This window comes from Jaculus jaculus, chromosome 2, assembly GCF_020740685.1.
Source record: "Jaculus jaculus isolate mJacJac1 chromosome 2, mJacJac1.mat.Y.cur, whole genome shotgun sequence".
In the NCBI taxonomy this organism is placed as follows: domain Eukaryota; kingdom Metazoa; phylum Chordata; class Mammalia; order Rodentia; family Dipodidae; genus Jaculus; species Jaculus jaculus.
Window position 1 is genome coordinate 112718597 of NC_059103.1, and position 18113 is coordinate 112736709.

The window sequence follows — 18113 nt, forward strand, 5'->3', positions numbered from 1 at the left end:
GTGTGTGCACTTTTGTCCATGTGCATGTAGAGTTCAGAGGTCAGTATGAGGTATATTCCGCCATTGCTACGTATGTTTTTCTTTTTGAAACAGAGTCTCTCATTGAACCCGGAGTAAGCTAATTCCACTGGATTCATCCCAGAGATCCTCCTCCTTGCCTCCCTAGTTCTGGTGTTGCAGGTGCATGCCGTCACACTCAGCTTTGTCGTGGGTGCTGGTGATCTGAACTCACCTCCTCATGCTTGTGCATCAATCACTTTTGACTGAGCTCTCTCCCAAGCCCCAGGCTTACCCTGTTTTCTTTACCATTATTTATTTATTTGCTCTGATAACTTCCCCCAATTTTATCTTCCTATTCAGTTTGGGGGAAAAAAAAAAAAAAACATTCCTCTACAAAATCATGGTGAATTTGTATTAGCATCTACAAATCAGATTTTTATTTATTCTGCATAAAGAATCTGTATACATATTTTTTTTCATTTATAATACATGGCTCAGGCAGGAGAGATGGCTCAGTGGTTAAGGCACTAGTCTACAAAGTCTAAGTACCCTGGTTTGACTCCCCAATACCCACACAAAGCCAGATACACAAGGTGGCACATGCATCTGGAGTTTGTTGCAGTAGCTAGAGGCCCTGGCACACCTGTTCTCTCTCTCTTCTCTATCACATAAATAAATAAATGAAATTTGTATAATGTGTGGCCTATGCTAACACCACACATAGAAAACTTATGCAAAGGAAAGTTAAATAACTTTCTCATTGTCAAACAACTCATGCAAAATTTTCAAAACAGTTCTAGTTTTTCCTAGTGTCTATTTTCTTAGCTCTTAGAAAACATTGCTGATAGTTAAACCACTCTCCTGTGCCCACCAGTGACCTTTAAATGCTTACTAACAGAGTTTGGCACATACATACTGGGTCTTTACACTCAGCACTTTGATTGTTTTAGAAAGTGGTTGTACCTCCCAAGTTTCTATTAAAGTAAATTTTAAAATCTTAAACAATATTCTGGGTTCCTTAACTAATAGAAAGGCACAAGTCATACATTCTAAATATAACTAGCCAGTCCTCTGGAAATTTTCAGTGCCTAAAGGCATTTGAAGTTTTGTGGATTTGCCTTAATCTGTTGCTAGGAACATTGCACATTCTCTAAACAGGCTGCCAGTCTGAGACACTTAGTGTGAATGACATAGTGTTTCTTTTATCCAGGTCAGAGGATCATGGGAGATGGTATGGGAGGTCACGGGAGGGAACTGGAGGGAATCCCAGGATAAAGAATTTAGCTGAAGCTGGGTGTATGAGTACACACCTTTCATCCTAACACTAGGGAGGCAGAGGTAGGAGGATTGCAGTGAGTTCAAGGCCAGCCTGAGATTATACAGTGAGTTCCAAGTCAGCCTGGGTGAAGAGTGAGACTCTACCCCCAAAACACAAGCCAAAGCAACAACAACAACAACAATAAAAACAACTTAGCTGAAGGAAAAGAAGTGAAAAATAAGAAAAAAAATTACAGGTCCAAATGTAAGAAGACCTTTCCAATGAAGCCCTCTTGCCCCAATAGTACATATGGCTAGATCGCATTTGAATCCAGCTCAGTCCAGTCTCATAGCTCTGAGGGGCCACACATCAGAATCAGGAAAGGAATGAGTACAAAACTGCTCTGTGGGTTTTGTTTTTCCCTAACAATTAGTTTCAGAACAAAATGCAGATATAAACTTTGAATGAATAATAAAATTTTGATCTACAACTGTTCCTTCTTGTTTGGAGAGGGTGAACCTGAAAAGCAAAAATGAATGCTGGGCTAAACAGTACAGAAGGGCCACCTTTGACTCCCCACTTATGCAATGGTAACTGCCCTGAATGTCACCAATCCAGGTAGCAGAATGCCTACTGTCCCCTGCTTATGGCTGCAGTAACACAGTAAAGAATGTAAGATGTGCAAGAAGGCATGTTAAAAACATCTTCTGGCCTACTTTTAATTCCTTATTTAATTTTTTAATTTTTTACTTTTTTATTTATATTTAAGTGAGAAAGGGAGAGAGAGAGGGAGAGAATGGGTGTGCCAGAGCCTTCAGCCACTGCAAATGAACTCCTGAAGCACGTGCCACCTTGTGTATCTGGCTTATGTGGGTCCTAGAGAATCAAACTTAGCTTTGCAGGCTAGCTAACTGCTAAGCCATCACTGCAGCCCTAATTTCGTGTTTTAGATCTTCAACTCCTTTGTGCTTCTTTTGGCATATGGAATACATTTGTTTTTCAGATCTGAGCACAGGTACATGGACCAATATCTTACACTTCTTACTGACTCATTCATCATTTTGCCTCTTTTAAAAGTCTTCATTTTTACATACTAATAATCCCTGTGAGGAATTCCAATAACTAGCAAAGAAAAGTAAAATGGACTTTGCAACTTCCATTATCATTCAAACACAAAAATGTTCTATGTCTCCTTTTGTAAAGTATTCAACACACACAAAGGTGAAATCCAATGGGAAAAGTCATGTTTTGTTGTTTGACAATTCTCCTTCTTTAAGCAAAGCAAGAGAGCAAATGTTAATGTACTCTAATTTTAAGTTAATTATCCTGTTCTACTATTCAAAAGTTCTCTCATGCCTTTGGACATTGTTGCTGAGTTGAGAGGTAAGCTTATTACAAATGACAGGTTTGCCTGGTCAGCTAAAAGCTGAATTGCTGCTGGATTTATGCCTGTCCCTTTACACATTTCCATTTGCTAACACAGGCACATCCGGTTATGGATGTTTTCATGCACATGATGGAATTGGAGGCTCTTGTATGATCAAAATAACCAACATCCTTTTAATCACTTCCGGATTTCTTTGTTAGGAAAAATCAGCCAAAAACAACTCAAAAAGCTGTTAGGGAATCTGTAGACTCTTCTGCTAATATATTTTGTTAGCTTATTAATTTAGGTGTTCACTTAGAGAATACCTATTATGTGCCAAAAGAGGATTTGAACCCAAAGTGAACAGTGAACCAACAAGGAGAAAATTCCTTAACAATTCCAGTACACATGGGGGAATGGTTACTAAAACCCTAGTTTGGAAGTATTTATTGTTGACTCTAAATCAAATAACAAATAGATATATGGGGAAATAAATGTAATAAGCTCATTTAGTAAAGAGGATTAATTTCTTTTCAAGCCTTTGTTGGTTTATAGCATTGAATTTAAACCAGAAAATGAAAACAACCTTCTGGAGTTTGCTAAGAGAGGTGCATGCAAGGAAGGAGGCCACATTTGTTCTTGAGCTGGCTGTCCTCAGTAGTCTGACCAAGCAAACACCACGCTGGGCAAAAGGATACCTAGTAGTAAACTTTGGTTGGAATGTGTAAATCTGATTAAATTATGCTGATTTTATTGTCTTTATCTCTGATGCTTTGACTTCAGGGCCCTTATGTCCCTAGTGGATGTCCTTCCCAACCTTAGCCCACCACCATTGAGCCTGCATTACATATGAAAGCCAACCAATCCTGAGCACATACTCTATCCACTAGTAGTATGCTTTCAACTACTATCCATCTGCCTATCTCAGAATCATCCCACTAGCTTCAAAGTGACATTTACCCAGGGAATAGTCCTATCACACCCCCTGCCCTTCATGTTTCCTTTCTCCATACAAGTTGACTACTTAAGAAATGCAAAAGTAGTAGGTAAAATTTATGAACATGTTCATTATGTTATGGGAATCTTTGCCTCTTTGAAAGGAGCCATTACGCACAATGGAACTTAATGGCTAAAACAAGAAATAATACCTATGGTAGGCACTGAAGAGATGGCTCAGTGGTTAAAGAAGCTTGCTTGCAAAACCTGATGGTCTAGGTTCAATTCCTCAGTACCCACATAAATCTAGATGTACAAAGTGGCACATGGGTTTGGAGTTTGTTTGCAGTGGCTAGACGTTCTGACCCACCTACACTCATATTCTCTCTCTCTCTCTCTCTCAGTCTGCTTCTTTCCCTCTCTCTCAAATTGATAATTAAATAAAATATTTAAAACAAAACAAAACCAAAACCTATGGGTAAAGCCAGGCACCTGTAATCCCAGCAGTCAGAAAGCTAAAGTAAGAGGATTGATATGCATTGGAGGTCAGCCTGGTTTACAGAAAGAGTTCCAGATCAGTCTGGGCTACAAAGAGACTCTTACTCAAAAATAATTATGTAATTAATAAATAAATAAAATCTATGGATAGTACTATATCCCATGTACTATAAATCATATTTTCAACTCTATTTTCTAGAAGCCTGTGAAGGTAAAACTATGTGAGTATGCAGAAACAATGTAGGTTTACGAGCCAACTGAGGCAAGATGCACAAGAAAGCATGATCATAGATATGTGAGACACAACAGAAATTGCCATTGCCATTGCCAGCATGGTGAACAAGCACCACTCTTTCCCTCTGCTCAGGCTGTGGGCAGGGATCACTTGACTTCAGGGGAGGTAAGGACCTTCTACTCTCAGGAGATGAGTCATATGTGCAGTCTTGCCAAAGGGTGGGTTGGCCAAAGAGACTGAAACTCCAAAGAAGAAAGGACATTTAATGAATTAAAGACTTGGTCTAAAAGCAAAAAAGTAAAAATAAAAAAAAAATACATCTGAATGAAAAAAAGAAGCAAGAACACGTGTTATAGATACTTTTCAGCTGTATAAGTTAAGTGCATCTTTCCCCTTAATTCAGGGATCCTGACTGCAGGAAGTAAATGTGTTTAAATAGGCCAATTTGTGTTTTGAGGTCAAATCTTAAATCCGTACATCTTTTAAACCTCTTTGTATGTTGAAGCAAGTGAGTTGTCTAAAGAATAAGTACATACACCAATCAAGGCTTTTCTCATCTGATCACAGTAAGTCTCATACAAAAGGTGACTTTCCAGCTGTTTGGCAAGAAAGATGACAACGGGTCCATATGTACCATATTGGACTATATGGGATTGTAACCATCACGGAGATACGAACTCTCATGTTTATTACACAGATATAAGAGCTCCTCCCATACTTCTTTTCAGTCATGGTAAAAAAATCATGTTAAGCACATTTAAAGGATTGGCCAAATTTTATATTTGGCGACTGTAAAAAATAGTGGAGTGGGCTGGAGAGATGGCTTAGCAGTTAAGCGCTTGTCTGTGAAGCCTAAGAACCCCGGTTCGAGGCTCCATTCCCCAGGACCCATGTTATTCAGATGCACAAGGGGGAGCACACATCTGGAATTCGTCTGCAGTTGCTGGAAGCCCTGGCATGCCCATTCTCTTTCTCTCTGCCTCTTTCTCTGTCTGTCGCTCTCAAATAAATAAATAAAAATAAAACAAAAAAATTAAATAAAAAACAGTGGAGTGCAGGTTCCAATATGGAAAGGCCAATCATTAATTCTCTGAACACCTTGACTTCCCCCACAGGAAAATCATGCAAATGGTATAGTCAGGTGCTTTCTGCTAATTGGTCCACAGCGTTCTTACATAGAGTCTGACAGCAAGAGAACACAGAGAAGATCCGAGGAACTCAGCACTGCAGTCATTTCTGTGTGTGCTGAATCAAATGACGTCCCAGCTAATGACATTAAAACATCTTGCTAAACATGGGATGGGAGATTTTAATACTATACATTATTTGTATAACTGAAACTATTCAATTTTAATAAAACATATTTTATTCATTTTTACAGTCTACTTAATTGCAAGTCTATTTTAAATAAAAGTCTTGCAATTATTGTATTAATCTTATCAATCTTGGCAATAAAAGTCAACTTAATTAAGACAGTTAAGAACATTTTGCAAGCTGACAATGATTTTTAAAGAACACTGGCTTTCAGCTTCATTTTTGATGACTCTGAGTTTTCTTTCAATACAGTATTATTCTTTCCTTAGGCATTAAACATTTGGGGATTCAGAGTTCTTTCGGTATTCCCTCATAATTAGTCTTCATTTTATTGCACTTCTGTTGCCTTGTATATACACAATCAAGTTACACAACTCAAATGCCATAATAGCTTACATGTTGTCTGAATATATCAAAGACATTATTGAAATTTCTTGTAGTTTCTCATGTACATGCAAGCACATGCACATGCATGCATACACACGCACACGTGATCAAGTTGTTTTTATTTTGGCAAATATATAGACTACCCCACATTACTCCCATCATCAGATTAAATCGCAAGACACTCTGCTCTCTCAAAAGTTTCAGTCCCTAATGTGAGCAATGCACAGAATACACCACAATAAGAATTAAAAAAAAAAAAAAAACAGCAAAGTGATTTATAACTAAAGCAGTTGTCCTATGCCTTCCAATTAGCCCTGGAATTCTGTACATGGCCAGCTATGTCATTTGACAGCAGCAATTAATGAAAGAATCTGGAAAAACGACAGTAAAATGATCACATTGCAGGGAGGAAGGGCAGCTCCGTGTCCAATCTGTTGCTCTGATTTGGACACATGCTTTCGAGAGCCGAATGAATCGTGACAGCAAACAAGGGCATACTTAAAACCATACCCAGTCTCGGTTCTGAATTTGTGCTGATATACACATCCCCAAAGTATCAAAGACAATCAACGATCAGTACCTGGTGCTCTGTCTCCAAATTAAGTCAAGTTCCGGCTCTCACCTCTCTCACACACACACTTCAGTGGTCAGGGACAACTGCAGGCTGGGAGACAGCAGCTGCTCGGTCCTGAGCGGCTTAGGGCACAGTCGAGCCGGCTCGGGTCCTACTGTTTGCTCACTGCAGTTTCTCCCATGACTCTATCACCCAGGAATGGAAACCACGGCTCTCTCCCAGCTCCAGTGGGCTCCCCTGCTACTGAACCCAGGTAAAAATGCTGACTCTTGCAAGGTTACCACAAGGTGAAGACAAGCAAAAAGCGAGTTTGGGGGAAAGGAGGGGCTGTTAAGCAAAGACCCTAAACTCCAGACAGACACCTTGCCTTTCTGAGAGATTCTCAGCTCCATAAATCAGAGCTGGGACAATAGGAGGTCAGACAACAGTAACCAGCACTAAGCCAATCAGCTAACCCAGGGGCAACCTTCAGGCAATAATCTCTATCTACACACACATCCACACATGCGCACGCACTCACAAACACACACACACACATACACACACACACACACACACACACACACCTTTCAGTTTAGCTACAATAACTGACTAAACATCCTCAAACCAGAAGGTTTTTTCTTATACTTTCCAGGTAAAATAGGACATTATAAAATTTGAGTACTCCCCAACATCAAAAAAATTCTTGTGGGCTAGAGAGATGGCTTAGCAGTTAAGCGCTTGCCTGTGAAGCCTAAGGACCCTGGTTTGAGGCTCAATTCTCCAGGACCCACGTTAGCCAGATGCATAAGAGGGCGCACGCGTCTGGAGTTCCTTTGCAGTGGCTGGAGGCCCTGACGTGCCCATTCTCTCTCTCTGTCTCTCCCTCTTTCTCTCTCTGTTGCTCTCAAATAAATAAATAAAAAGTAACAAAAAATGTAAAAAAATAATTCTTTTAAGAGAAAACAATTTTTGCTTTATATAGTAATTCATTTTATTAATTGAATCTTTGGGGCCCATGCTGGAATTATGCAAGCATTTCCCATATTAAAGAAACAGTAATGAGGTAGTATTTTTCAATTTACAGAATCAATTACCATTTCTCATAAAATTCCTATTATCTTATTCAAGATTTGTCTTGACTTAGGCACATTTTAATACCGGAGGTACTCAGGCAGGCATTCTTGCATAAATTGCATGCATATAATATAGACCTACAGAAATATGTTGGAAAATGTTTCTATTGAGGATTTCTAAGCTTCATTTCTCAGATTGTGATGTTCTCTGAAGTGAGGAAGAAAAAGCTTTTAGGCCATGAAATACTTTAAGAAATATCATTTCTTCTTAGTGAAATAGTTTTTTAGTTAGAGGCAATTAATTATTTACTGACTTGTACAATGATTGCATGAATGAGAAACTATTCTCACCCTTTAGCTACTGTCCCTTCTCATCTTTCTCAAACACTGCTGCTCACTACCATTTCTTTACCTCCTAGGCATCAATGTGGTGACACATAAAATGGGGACTTGGTGGTGGTTTCTGTTTGCCTACTTCTTGGACTGGGTGGTGTGAGGGTGAAGTAGAGCAGTGTGTAGGACAAAATGCTTTATAAACTATGGAGTGCTGGGGACAAGGCATTCACTGCCTCTTCCTCTTTCTGATCACCCTACTTAGCACAGGGGCCAGTGAGCTGCTGTGTGCTCTCCAGGATACCCTGGGCTCCACGGAGAGTGCGTGCTCCAAGGGGGCTATAAATAGAGTTTCAGATTTTATTGAACTTCTGTCCCCTTCATGGCAGGCCTTGATGGCAGCCACCACATGGGCACAGTCACTTAATTGTGACCACTGTGAGCTCTATCCAGGCTTTGAGGAAGAAAAAGCTGGGCCAATCAAAACGGATAGAAAGTGCTCGTGTGCATGGTTGGTTTCCCAGGAGCCTGGTGTCCTGGAAGACTCCTGTGTTGGAGCCAGCTAGGGAAGAGGATTAATGAAGGGGAAAGGTTAGGGATGGGATGCCAAGTTCACTGCGGAGTTAATTCAGTAACAAATGCATCTGGGCAATCATGCTAATGTTCCTACAATTACTTATGCGTTATTTAGAAGTCAGGTCGTGGGAGGCAGGGAGCAGGGGTGGGAGACAGGAGACTGGGAATAGAACCTCAGTGTGGCCCAATCTGTGTGCCTTCTGAGATACACAGGGTTGGGAAATTTAGAAAATATTCCTCAGCTAATTTTCATAGGAATCCTCTGAGATAGCTGCTATTATTCATTTTAGACATGAGATTAATTGTCTTATACTCTTCACTCGTTATTGGTGGGACTTAAATTCTGATCAAAGTATGCACGACCTGGAGCCTCATAGTCTGAGTGAATTAGTTAGCTCATAACATTTATTAAATAACCCCTTTTGCAGAAAGAAAAAGTTTATACTACAAACTTGTATCACAAACTTTATGATAGCCATCAAAAAAATAGATTTTATTTCTTTGATTTCTTGAGCCTATTGTGCTTTAATCCAGCATCTTTCATGAAATCAGACTTCTTGTTCTCCCCAAATCTAGCCTTAGAAAACTACAAATCTGAAAGTGTTACAAACAGAATCAACTTGTTCTTTCACATATTTTTAGTAAGGAGAGAAATAATTCTTATCCTATGTTGGCCACCAAGGTAGTAATAACATAAGTAATAAAAGGAAGTAGTAAATAAATAAAACAAATGAAAAGAATATGTGTACATGTTATCTCAAAATGTTTAAGTTAAATTCTTAATTCACAAAATGGGGCTGGAGAAGTAGCTCGGTGGTTAAATGTCCTTGCTTGCTTGCAAAGCCCAAAGGCTTGGGTTTAATTTCCCAGTATCACCTATGTAAAGGCAGATACACAAAGTGGCGCAAGGATCTGGAGTTCATTTGCAGTGGCAGGAGGCTCTGCACACTTATATTCACTCTTTTTATGCTTGTCTGTCTCTGTCTTTCAAATAAATAAATAAATAAAAATAACTAAAAACAAACAACACAATGCTAGGTGTGGTGGCTCATGCCAGTTATCACAGACTTGGAAGGTGAAGACAGGAAGATTAATTCAAGGTTATCCTGGACAACATGATAACTTGGAAGCCAGCCTTGGATAAAGGAGTTCCTGTTTCAAAAGATAATAATAAGAATAAACAAAACACTAGCAGCATATTAAGTAATAAATCGTTTCACATAAAAGTAGGTAAGGAATCTACTCTCTGGTTGTTTAACATTGCTATTGTAGGTTAGAACTCATTTCTTTTTTAATTTTTAAAAAATTTGTTTATTTGAGAGAGAGAACACACAGAGATAGAAAGAATGTGCATGGTAGGGCTTCCAGCCACCGCAAGTGAATTCTAGATGCATGTGCTAGCTTGTGTATCTGGCTTACGTGTGTCCTGGGGAATCGAATCTGGGTTCTTTGACTTTCCAGGCAAATTTCTTAACCTCAAAGCCATCCTTCCATCCCAGAATTCATGTCTTATAACTCACCACCACTCATACATTCCAGTGATAACATACTTAAAAAATAAGGATTTTTAAATTACTAGGCTGTGAAGCTTATTGTGACATAAATAACATTCATCAAGTAAAAAGCTGTTTATCTTCCAAAATTATTTTCTTTGCAAAAAAGATAAGTAAATAATCGTAAAATTATTTCTTTAAAATTCCCAGAAACCATTATAATGACTCTTTGACAAAATAAAATCTACTGAGAGCAATATCAATTACTTCTTGCTTCTGAAATTAAAAAAAAAAAGTGTAAATTGAGGTTTTGGCATTTTGTTCAAACTATTATGCTGCCCACTAAGGCATTTTGCTTTTAAAGACTAATAATTGCTTAAGTGTAATTGTCATAGTAAAATGTAATTGCACATCATTTCCTCCCTTCCTTTGTCTCACAACTTTCATTTTCCTCTCTTTGATTTCAAGATGCTGATTTTGGGACAAATAGTTTGAAATAAACTTATTTAAAAGTTTAAAAGTATGAAGAAGAAAGTTCTAAGAAGCCTGGGTGACATTTGCCCTCCATGAAAATACTGGGAATGTTTTGGTTTATTGGTGCAGTTCTTACTATCATGCCCCATAATGGTGCCTTCCTGAAGTCTCCCCGTGGTAATGTTTAACTTCATACACTCATGGAGGTCTGGCCTCAAGTCCTTGAAATCTTTCCTCTTGAGTAAGTTGGGTTCATGGATGATTGAGATTCAGTTGTTTCTGGTTTATGACCTTATAAGAAAAAGTACTTTCCTAATGCATTTTTCTGCCACGCCCATCAATTTAGCTCTACTTATTTTTCAGACCTTAGAAACAACTTTATGTGATAGTTTCTATCAGCAGTGGAGGGAAAAAAAAATACTGTTGTACCATTGAGAATCATGTATGCTAAAAATTGACAGTAACCTAAAAGATATAAGATTTTAAAATTTTAACTATTTTATGGAGATTCTTAAAGACAATCTGTGTTTCTTAATTTTTGATAGGAAATGTGGAAATATATTTCTTGGCCTAAAATGAAGTAATATCCAAGCCCATTGCAATTTGAAATATCATATGCTCAACAATGCATTTAGTGCATCTTGTCCACTGATCCCCATGGCATGGGACACTGTGAAGAGCCAGCAGCTCACCTGGGGCTCGTGGGGTTGAGGGAGCTGACTAGACTCTGCTGCCCAGCACTGTGAGAGAGGACCGAACTTCAGAGCATGAGCCTGGGGGAAAGGTCAAAATTCAGGCTTTGGAGAGTATGGTTTCTGCTGCATGCACATCACTGCAAAGTCCAAAAGAATCACAACTCAAACCGTCACAAGACAGAGGCCACCTGTAATTAAAACCACTGACTTTTAACACTAACAGGCATTTTTATGTTTGGTTGCTTTTGTATTTTTAAACTTTTATTTTTTGGGTAGATTTTTTTTTTTTTTTTTGCCCCTTAGGTGAAGATATATCTCTTATGTCACTTACTATCCATTCCAGCTCTAAAAGGTGAAGAACTTTTGTCTTATATAAAGCTTTCTTAGAGGTCTCGGGATGGTTTTAGGAAAAAAAAAATCAGGAATATGAATGAATAAATAAATAAAAATGGCCCTGAAGATTATCAGAAGATAGAATTTCTGGGATTTCAAAACTATTTTGATGTGCAATTGGAATTACTGGGCATATTTAAACTCCATAAAAATGGAGCCTTCTGGTACAAATTGTATCCTTCCCCCACCCCTCAACATACTTCATGAGCCACGACAGGCTCCAGCCTTCAGTGACTTCTTATAGAACCAGCTGCTGTTTAGCAGGGCTCTACCTTCAAGGCTGCTTCAGGAGGTCAGGGACATGGGCACATGGGAGCCCTTGCTTTCGACCAAGTGGAATCTTGAGTAGAAAACCGTCAAACCATTGATTTCAATGACCCAAATTCTAAGGCAACTTATACAACCAAATGCCATGGCATAATCATGACTGAAATTAGATGATTATGTTAGGGTTTGGGGAAAAGAGTTGATTACATTGCATACTGTTACGTAAATTATTGTGTATATCACATAATATACATTGTAATTATATCACTAAGAAAAGCATATTAGAAAGTAGTGGCTGCAATAGGATCCGAATTTCATATGCATTATTTAATACTATAGAAAAAACTGAAAAAAATGTTTTATGATTTAATGGTGTTTATCCCTAATTAATGCAATTTCATTTTCACTTTGATGTTGTACATTTTTAGATCTTCTGTGATGATTTTCACTTCAGGGTCATAGAAAACAACAGCAAAGCAGGAAGGTGATGTGAGGATCAACTTTTCAACCTATTTTTCCACCATTTTAACTTGTCATGCTTATGTTTCCTGCAAATGGAATGCTGCAGTGCTGTAAAAAAGGAAAATGCACAGCAGTTTGGACTTCACTGACTTTTTAAAGTTATATTTTTATAGGTAGGCTAATATCCTTCTACTAACTTTCATAATGATTAATAAAAAACGATAGAGGGGAAATGACTATGGTGTGTGTGTGTGTTAGCATAGATGATTTTGTGTGTGTGTAATCCCAATATATACAGAGTAGATAAGGCAAAAATATAAACAGTGTGATATATATTCATGAAAACACAAACAGTCTTGAAATGACTGCCTGTTACTAAAAGGGGAATGGTGAAATTAATAGAGCATATATGATGAAAAATTCTCTTCTGAGAAGTTATGCTGCTTTAGCACATATTTCAGAGTGTGCCCTCCCCTCCACCCCCCATAATGACAACATAAATTTGCTTGGGGTGACCAGCAGTCATGGGAAATATTGCTTTGAAACTATGCTGGCTTTACCTGTACCTTGTTTGTGCTTCATACGTCTTTCTGACACAACCAGGGACCAGCTGGCAGAGGATTTAGGATTACAGAATGTAAACACACATCAGCCTGTTAATGAAATGGCAGATGCAGGTCAGCAACGTGCATTGTTCTTGGGGAAAAAAAAATGCCTTGAGATGGCTCTGACTATTTCAACTCAGTCTAAAATCCATTCATCTGCTGCTCATTAGTTAGTTGGTTGGTTGGTTGAACCTATATTTGAAAGACTGGAAAAATAACCAGACCAAAACCTCACAATGTAAGCATTTCACTTTTCAATGGTTAAGTCATAGCCACGATTTCCTTTTCAAATGGAAATACAGTTTCTAACATTATTCTGTAGAGAAAGATCTTCATCAGCTGACCAACACAATGATTCAATAGACAGGGGCCCATCCTCTGAGCAGAGCGCACATGAGTGCATGTGGGAGTTCACTGCGCCCTTCACACATCAGTGAGCTGGAGGGGAGAAGCCAGAAATTAGTTTTAAAACAGTCTGTTAAACTCTCTTAATCAAAAGCAAAGAATGGCTGGAGAGATGGCCTAGTGGTTAAGGCACTTGCCCGAGAAGCTTAAGGGCCTATGTTCAATCTTTCTCCAGATCTCACCTAAGACAGATGCACAAACGTGAGGCAAATACAGGTTGTATGTGCCCATTATGTGGTACAAGTGTTGGCAGATCAATTGTAGTGGCTAAGGCCCTGGCATGTCAATTCTCTCTGAAGGAGATAGACACAGAGAACAATCACCCCTACCAAACCAGATACCCAGAGACACAGAGGCTCCCAAGATCGCAACACTGAACCCAACATGACTCAGGGAAAGTTCCAGAAGAGGGGCAGGAAAGAATGTCAGAACCACAAGTTGGGTCATGACATGCAGATACATTTCCTCCTACCCAAAACTAAAGGCTAACCCCACAATGCATGACCCATACACCCCAACAATGGAGGGTCCCTGTGGAGTGGGGAGGACAAGGAGAAGGCTAACAATGGTACCAACTTGACTGTTTTCACTGACTACAAAAATAAAATTAAAAAAATAATAATAAAATAAAATAAATAAATAAGAAGAAAATAAAAACAGAGCAGAGAACTACTATTTGCTATGTCACATCTTTGGTAGGGCCTGTACCTCAACAAAGGTGTTTCCCATCATTCTGCCTCTATAGTTCAGACATTATTATAATACAATTATACAGAAGTGTTTGAATATACCCGTTAATTCCATTCTACTAAATTTCAGTTTGACTAATTTGTGTATATGTAAAATCATTGCCAGTAAAATGTTAAAACAACTCTAATTATGTTTTCATATAAACATAGGTAGAGAATTGCCTCTATTGTGGCATCTCCTCTATAGCATACGCATTTTCTATCTATCTACAAATACACACAAATGAGTACAAGGTACACATATATTCCATTCCTTTTTCACACATAGAGTAAGTGAATTTATATGTGAGTGATGAATACCAAAATTTGTGTGTGTTTAAGTCTCTTGTAGAAATTGGCATAGTATTTGCATATAACCTATGTACATCCTCTGGCACACTTAAAGCATCACTATATTACTCATCATACTGAATGCAATACAAATGCTGTGCAGATCATTATACTTTATTGTTTAGGACTAATGATATAAGGGTATGTGTTATAATCACGTATGTGTATATCATCATGGTAGAAGAGGCGGGTTCATTTCATCATACACCCGTAGCAGAGAGACAACAGCCAGTACCTAGCAAGCTTGAACTGGTTCTGTATGCCCCTTAGCTGGACTCAGGGTTACACCTAGTGACAAACTTATTCCAGCTTTCTACTTTCTACTGAAGACAGTAGAAAGCTTAATTAAAAATACTTGAGGATGGGCTGGGTTAACCGCTTGCCTAAAGACCCCGGTTTGAGACTCGGTTCCCCATGTCCCATGTTAGCCAGATGCACAAGGGGGCACATGTGTCTGGAGTTTGTTTGCAGAGGCTGGAAGCCCTGGCATGCCCATTCACTCTCTCTCCCTCTATCTGTCTTTCTCTCTGTGTCTGTCGCTCTCAAATAAATAAATAAATAAAATTAAAAAAAAATACTTGAGGTTATGGGCCATTTACATTCAAACAACCAAAATGTCTCTTTGTCTCTGTCTCCAATATTACCATAATTCAGTCATTTAACACCTCATATATTGATTCTATATATATATATATATATATATATATATATATATATATATATATATACACACACACACACACACATATATATATATATATACACACATATATTTGTGTGGATTGATGTTAAATATCTTAATTATTTCTTAATTATGGCAATCATAATGTTTAAATCTATTAAAAGACTAAGTTACACACTATTAATGTATACAATTCTTGTTCACCAATTGCTCCCAATAAAGCTGGTGGGGAGAGGGATAAAAAAGAAACATTCTTTCCAATTAGACACTGCAATTAAAAGAATATGCTGGGTATTTATCTATGAAAACTAGTAGTTATTTAATTTCACTTGGAAGAATTAAAAGGAAACTCATTTTTGAAAAAGCATGGGAATTTTATAACTGGGAACACTGGCACCCTCAGGCAAAGTTCCTTAGAGCCCCAATAGTCACGGGCCATCTGAGTCAGGACTGGACAGCACAAAGGCTTTGGTTGTTATGCTTTCCTAAGAAGTTCTGTTCCATGATTTCTACTCACTTAGGTTTTTCTTGCATTATTACTGCTCTAGCTAATCAAAGCAAGGTAGGTTTAGAGTATCCAGATGAATCCTTCCTCAGCACACTCCTTTGTAAATGTTGGGCACCTAAGGCATACTGAGGCACTTCCTATGCTGTCATGGTCTTCAAACATCTATTGTTTAAAACATTTTATTATTTATTATCATTCATTTGGGAGAGAGAGAAAAAATAAAGAGGGGGAGAGAGAGAGAGAAAAAAAAAAAGAAAGAGAGAGAGAGAGAATGGCATGTCCAAGGCCTCTAGTCACTGAAAACGAACACCAGACACATGTTCTACCTTATGCATCTGGCTTACATGGGTACTGGGGAATCAAACCTGGGTTGTTAGGCTTCATAGGCAGGTGCCTTAACCTCTAAACCTCTAAGACATCTCTGCAGCCCCCAGACATCTATTTCTGATAGTCATGATCTAGGAGACATTTTTTCTACATTGTAGAATGAGATACTTCCTTTATAATGATCATAAACCCAGAAGAAAGGCTCTCGGAGTTGAATCTAAGTTCTGAGGCGAGTGAAAGTGCTCAGATGGCTGCAGCCACAGTGAGGCAGAGAAGAGGCTATGGTGTAATGGGGACAGCCGTCCTGTAGAAGGCAGTGTGCAGTGTGGCCACATGAATGAGCGGCTCATGTCTGGTCTTTGTTTACCTTGGGTCTTTAGTTCAGAATACAACCTTGTATGAGTTCTATTGGCTGCAAGTGGGAAATGTATGGGGAAATTCTGAAAGCAAGGGGCACAATGGTGCTGACAGAGAAGGGAACATATTTTCCCAAAGAAAAGAAAGTTCACGGCCCTCAGGGAAAAAGAACTGGAGCTAGTCTCATGGTTGATAAGCCTGGGAGTGGCTTCTTATAGATAAAGAAGGTCTTTCTTGAGAAGGAAATATGTATCTTAGCGCTCCAAATGTAATATTCTTGAGAGTATGAAGAGATTTCTTTCTTTAGAAGTTAATAACATAAAATAATCTTAAATTTAAGATACCACTTTCAGGTATTTAAATCTTAGTGAACACAAGTTTGAAATATACCTTGTAAATTGTTGGGAGCTATTAACCAAACCTTGGCCATGTTGACAGAAACAGCCATATAGCAAGTTAAGTTTCTATTTCCTCATCTAATGATCTTTTTCCAGAAATGAAGGAGCTATTACACCTGGGTGATAGCCTCTCCTGGAGCTGCTGGTAATTGATGAAGAAACAAAGAAATTGCATTTAACCAGTAACCCTGTGATCTCTGGCCTGGTTATGACTCCTTCCCCCTACAACCCTATAAAAACCTATGTGTAAAAATAAACTTCGATACCTTGACAAATACCTAGATTGGTCTCCTTCTTGTGTCTGTTTGCCTCTCCCATTCAGGTTAGCTTCTCCCCGAGTCCTTGTTCAACTCCCCACTGGCCGGGGCAGTAAATCAAAACATTTATTTTAATTAGCGTTATTATCTAAAAATGATGTCATAAAGCACAAAGGTTATCTTTTGAATGGCAACAACTTCTCACCTTCTTATGATTCCTACTGAATTAATCAGAAGTCAAGATTACTATAAAGACATATAATACCAATAAGATCACCAGCTTTTCTTCTTGTACACATCCCTAGGGTCAGGGAGAGTAGGAAATATCCCTTCGAGAAGTCTTAAAACCTACAGAACATGAATTTGTTTATTAAAATATTTGTAGCATTTGCAAGTCTGTCTTGAGATCAAGACCCACACTAGTCATATCTTTTGAGGACATTTCAAACACTTCCATGTTTAATAGTTAATAAATGTCACAAGAAACACAGAAAGGTATTAAAATCTCTTCATTCCATGAGATGTGATTAGGCACTTAGTTCAAATTTCTGATTCTGAGTTGAAAATATTGACTGGATGACTTCTTTTCCTGTTTATGTAGAAGAGTCCTAAAATTAGAAGAAGAATATCCCAAACCTTTCATGTGCATGAAGCAAAGCTTTAGTTTCACTCATGGAAATTAAAATTATCTAGAAAATGCTGAGGGGAGTTGGACACATGGCTTTCAAAACACTTTCAATGAGTGAGGAATATTTTTTTTAATTTTTTGGTTTATTTTTATTTATTTATTTGAGAGTAACAGACAGAGAGAGAGAAAGAGGCAGATAGAAAGAGAGAGAAAGGGCACACCAGGGCCTCCTGCCACTGCAAATGAACTCCAGATGCGTGCGCCCTCTTGTGCATCTGACTAACCTGGGTCCTGGGGAATTGAGCCTTGAACCAGGGTCCTTAGCCAGCACAGGCAAGCGCTTAACAGCTAAGCCATCTCTCCAGCCCCTCAACGAGTGAAGAATTTTAATATCATGTACTTAGTTGTGACAATACCCCAGATTTCCAGGAAGATTTGTTATAACAATTTTATAGCTCCATAAATAAAATACAAATGACATCATAGGAACATATATTTCTTTGTTTGGAGTGAAAAATGAAGTGCTATTTTATCAGCTTGTGGTAGAGTAA

At 38.4% G+C, this 18113-nt stretch overlaps 1 protein-coding gene and 1 long non-coding RNA gene across 6 annotated transcripts in view; one reads left to right on the plus strand and one right to left on the minus strand.

The window, feature by feature from the left end:
* The window catches only part of Arhgap24 (Rho GTPase activating protein 24), a 461940-nt gene that overhangs the window by 142569 nt on the left and 301258 nt on the right, over positions 1 to 18113 (minus strand). The window contains exon 1 of one of the 5 annotated variants that reach the window (XM_045143256.1): positions 6575 to 6819. The exons of the other annotated variants lie outside the window; for them this stretch is intronic. The gene's annotated coding sequence lies outside the window, so the exon portion shown is untranslated. Of the gene's footprint in view, positions 1 to 6574; positions 6820 to 18113 lie in introns of those variants that run through there. 5 annotated transcript variants of the gene reach the window in all.
* LOC123458623 lies at positions 6561 to 16831 on the plus strand. Its single transcript, XR_006635747.1, has 3 exons — positions 6561 to 6821; positions 12283 to 12489; positions 16774 to 16831. It is a non-coding gene; the product is annotated as an uncharacterized LOC123458623 (long non-coding RNA).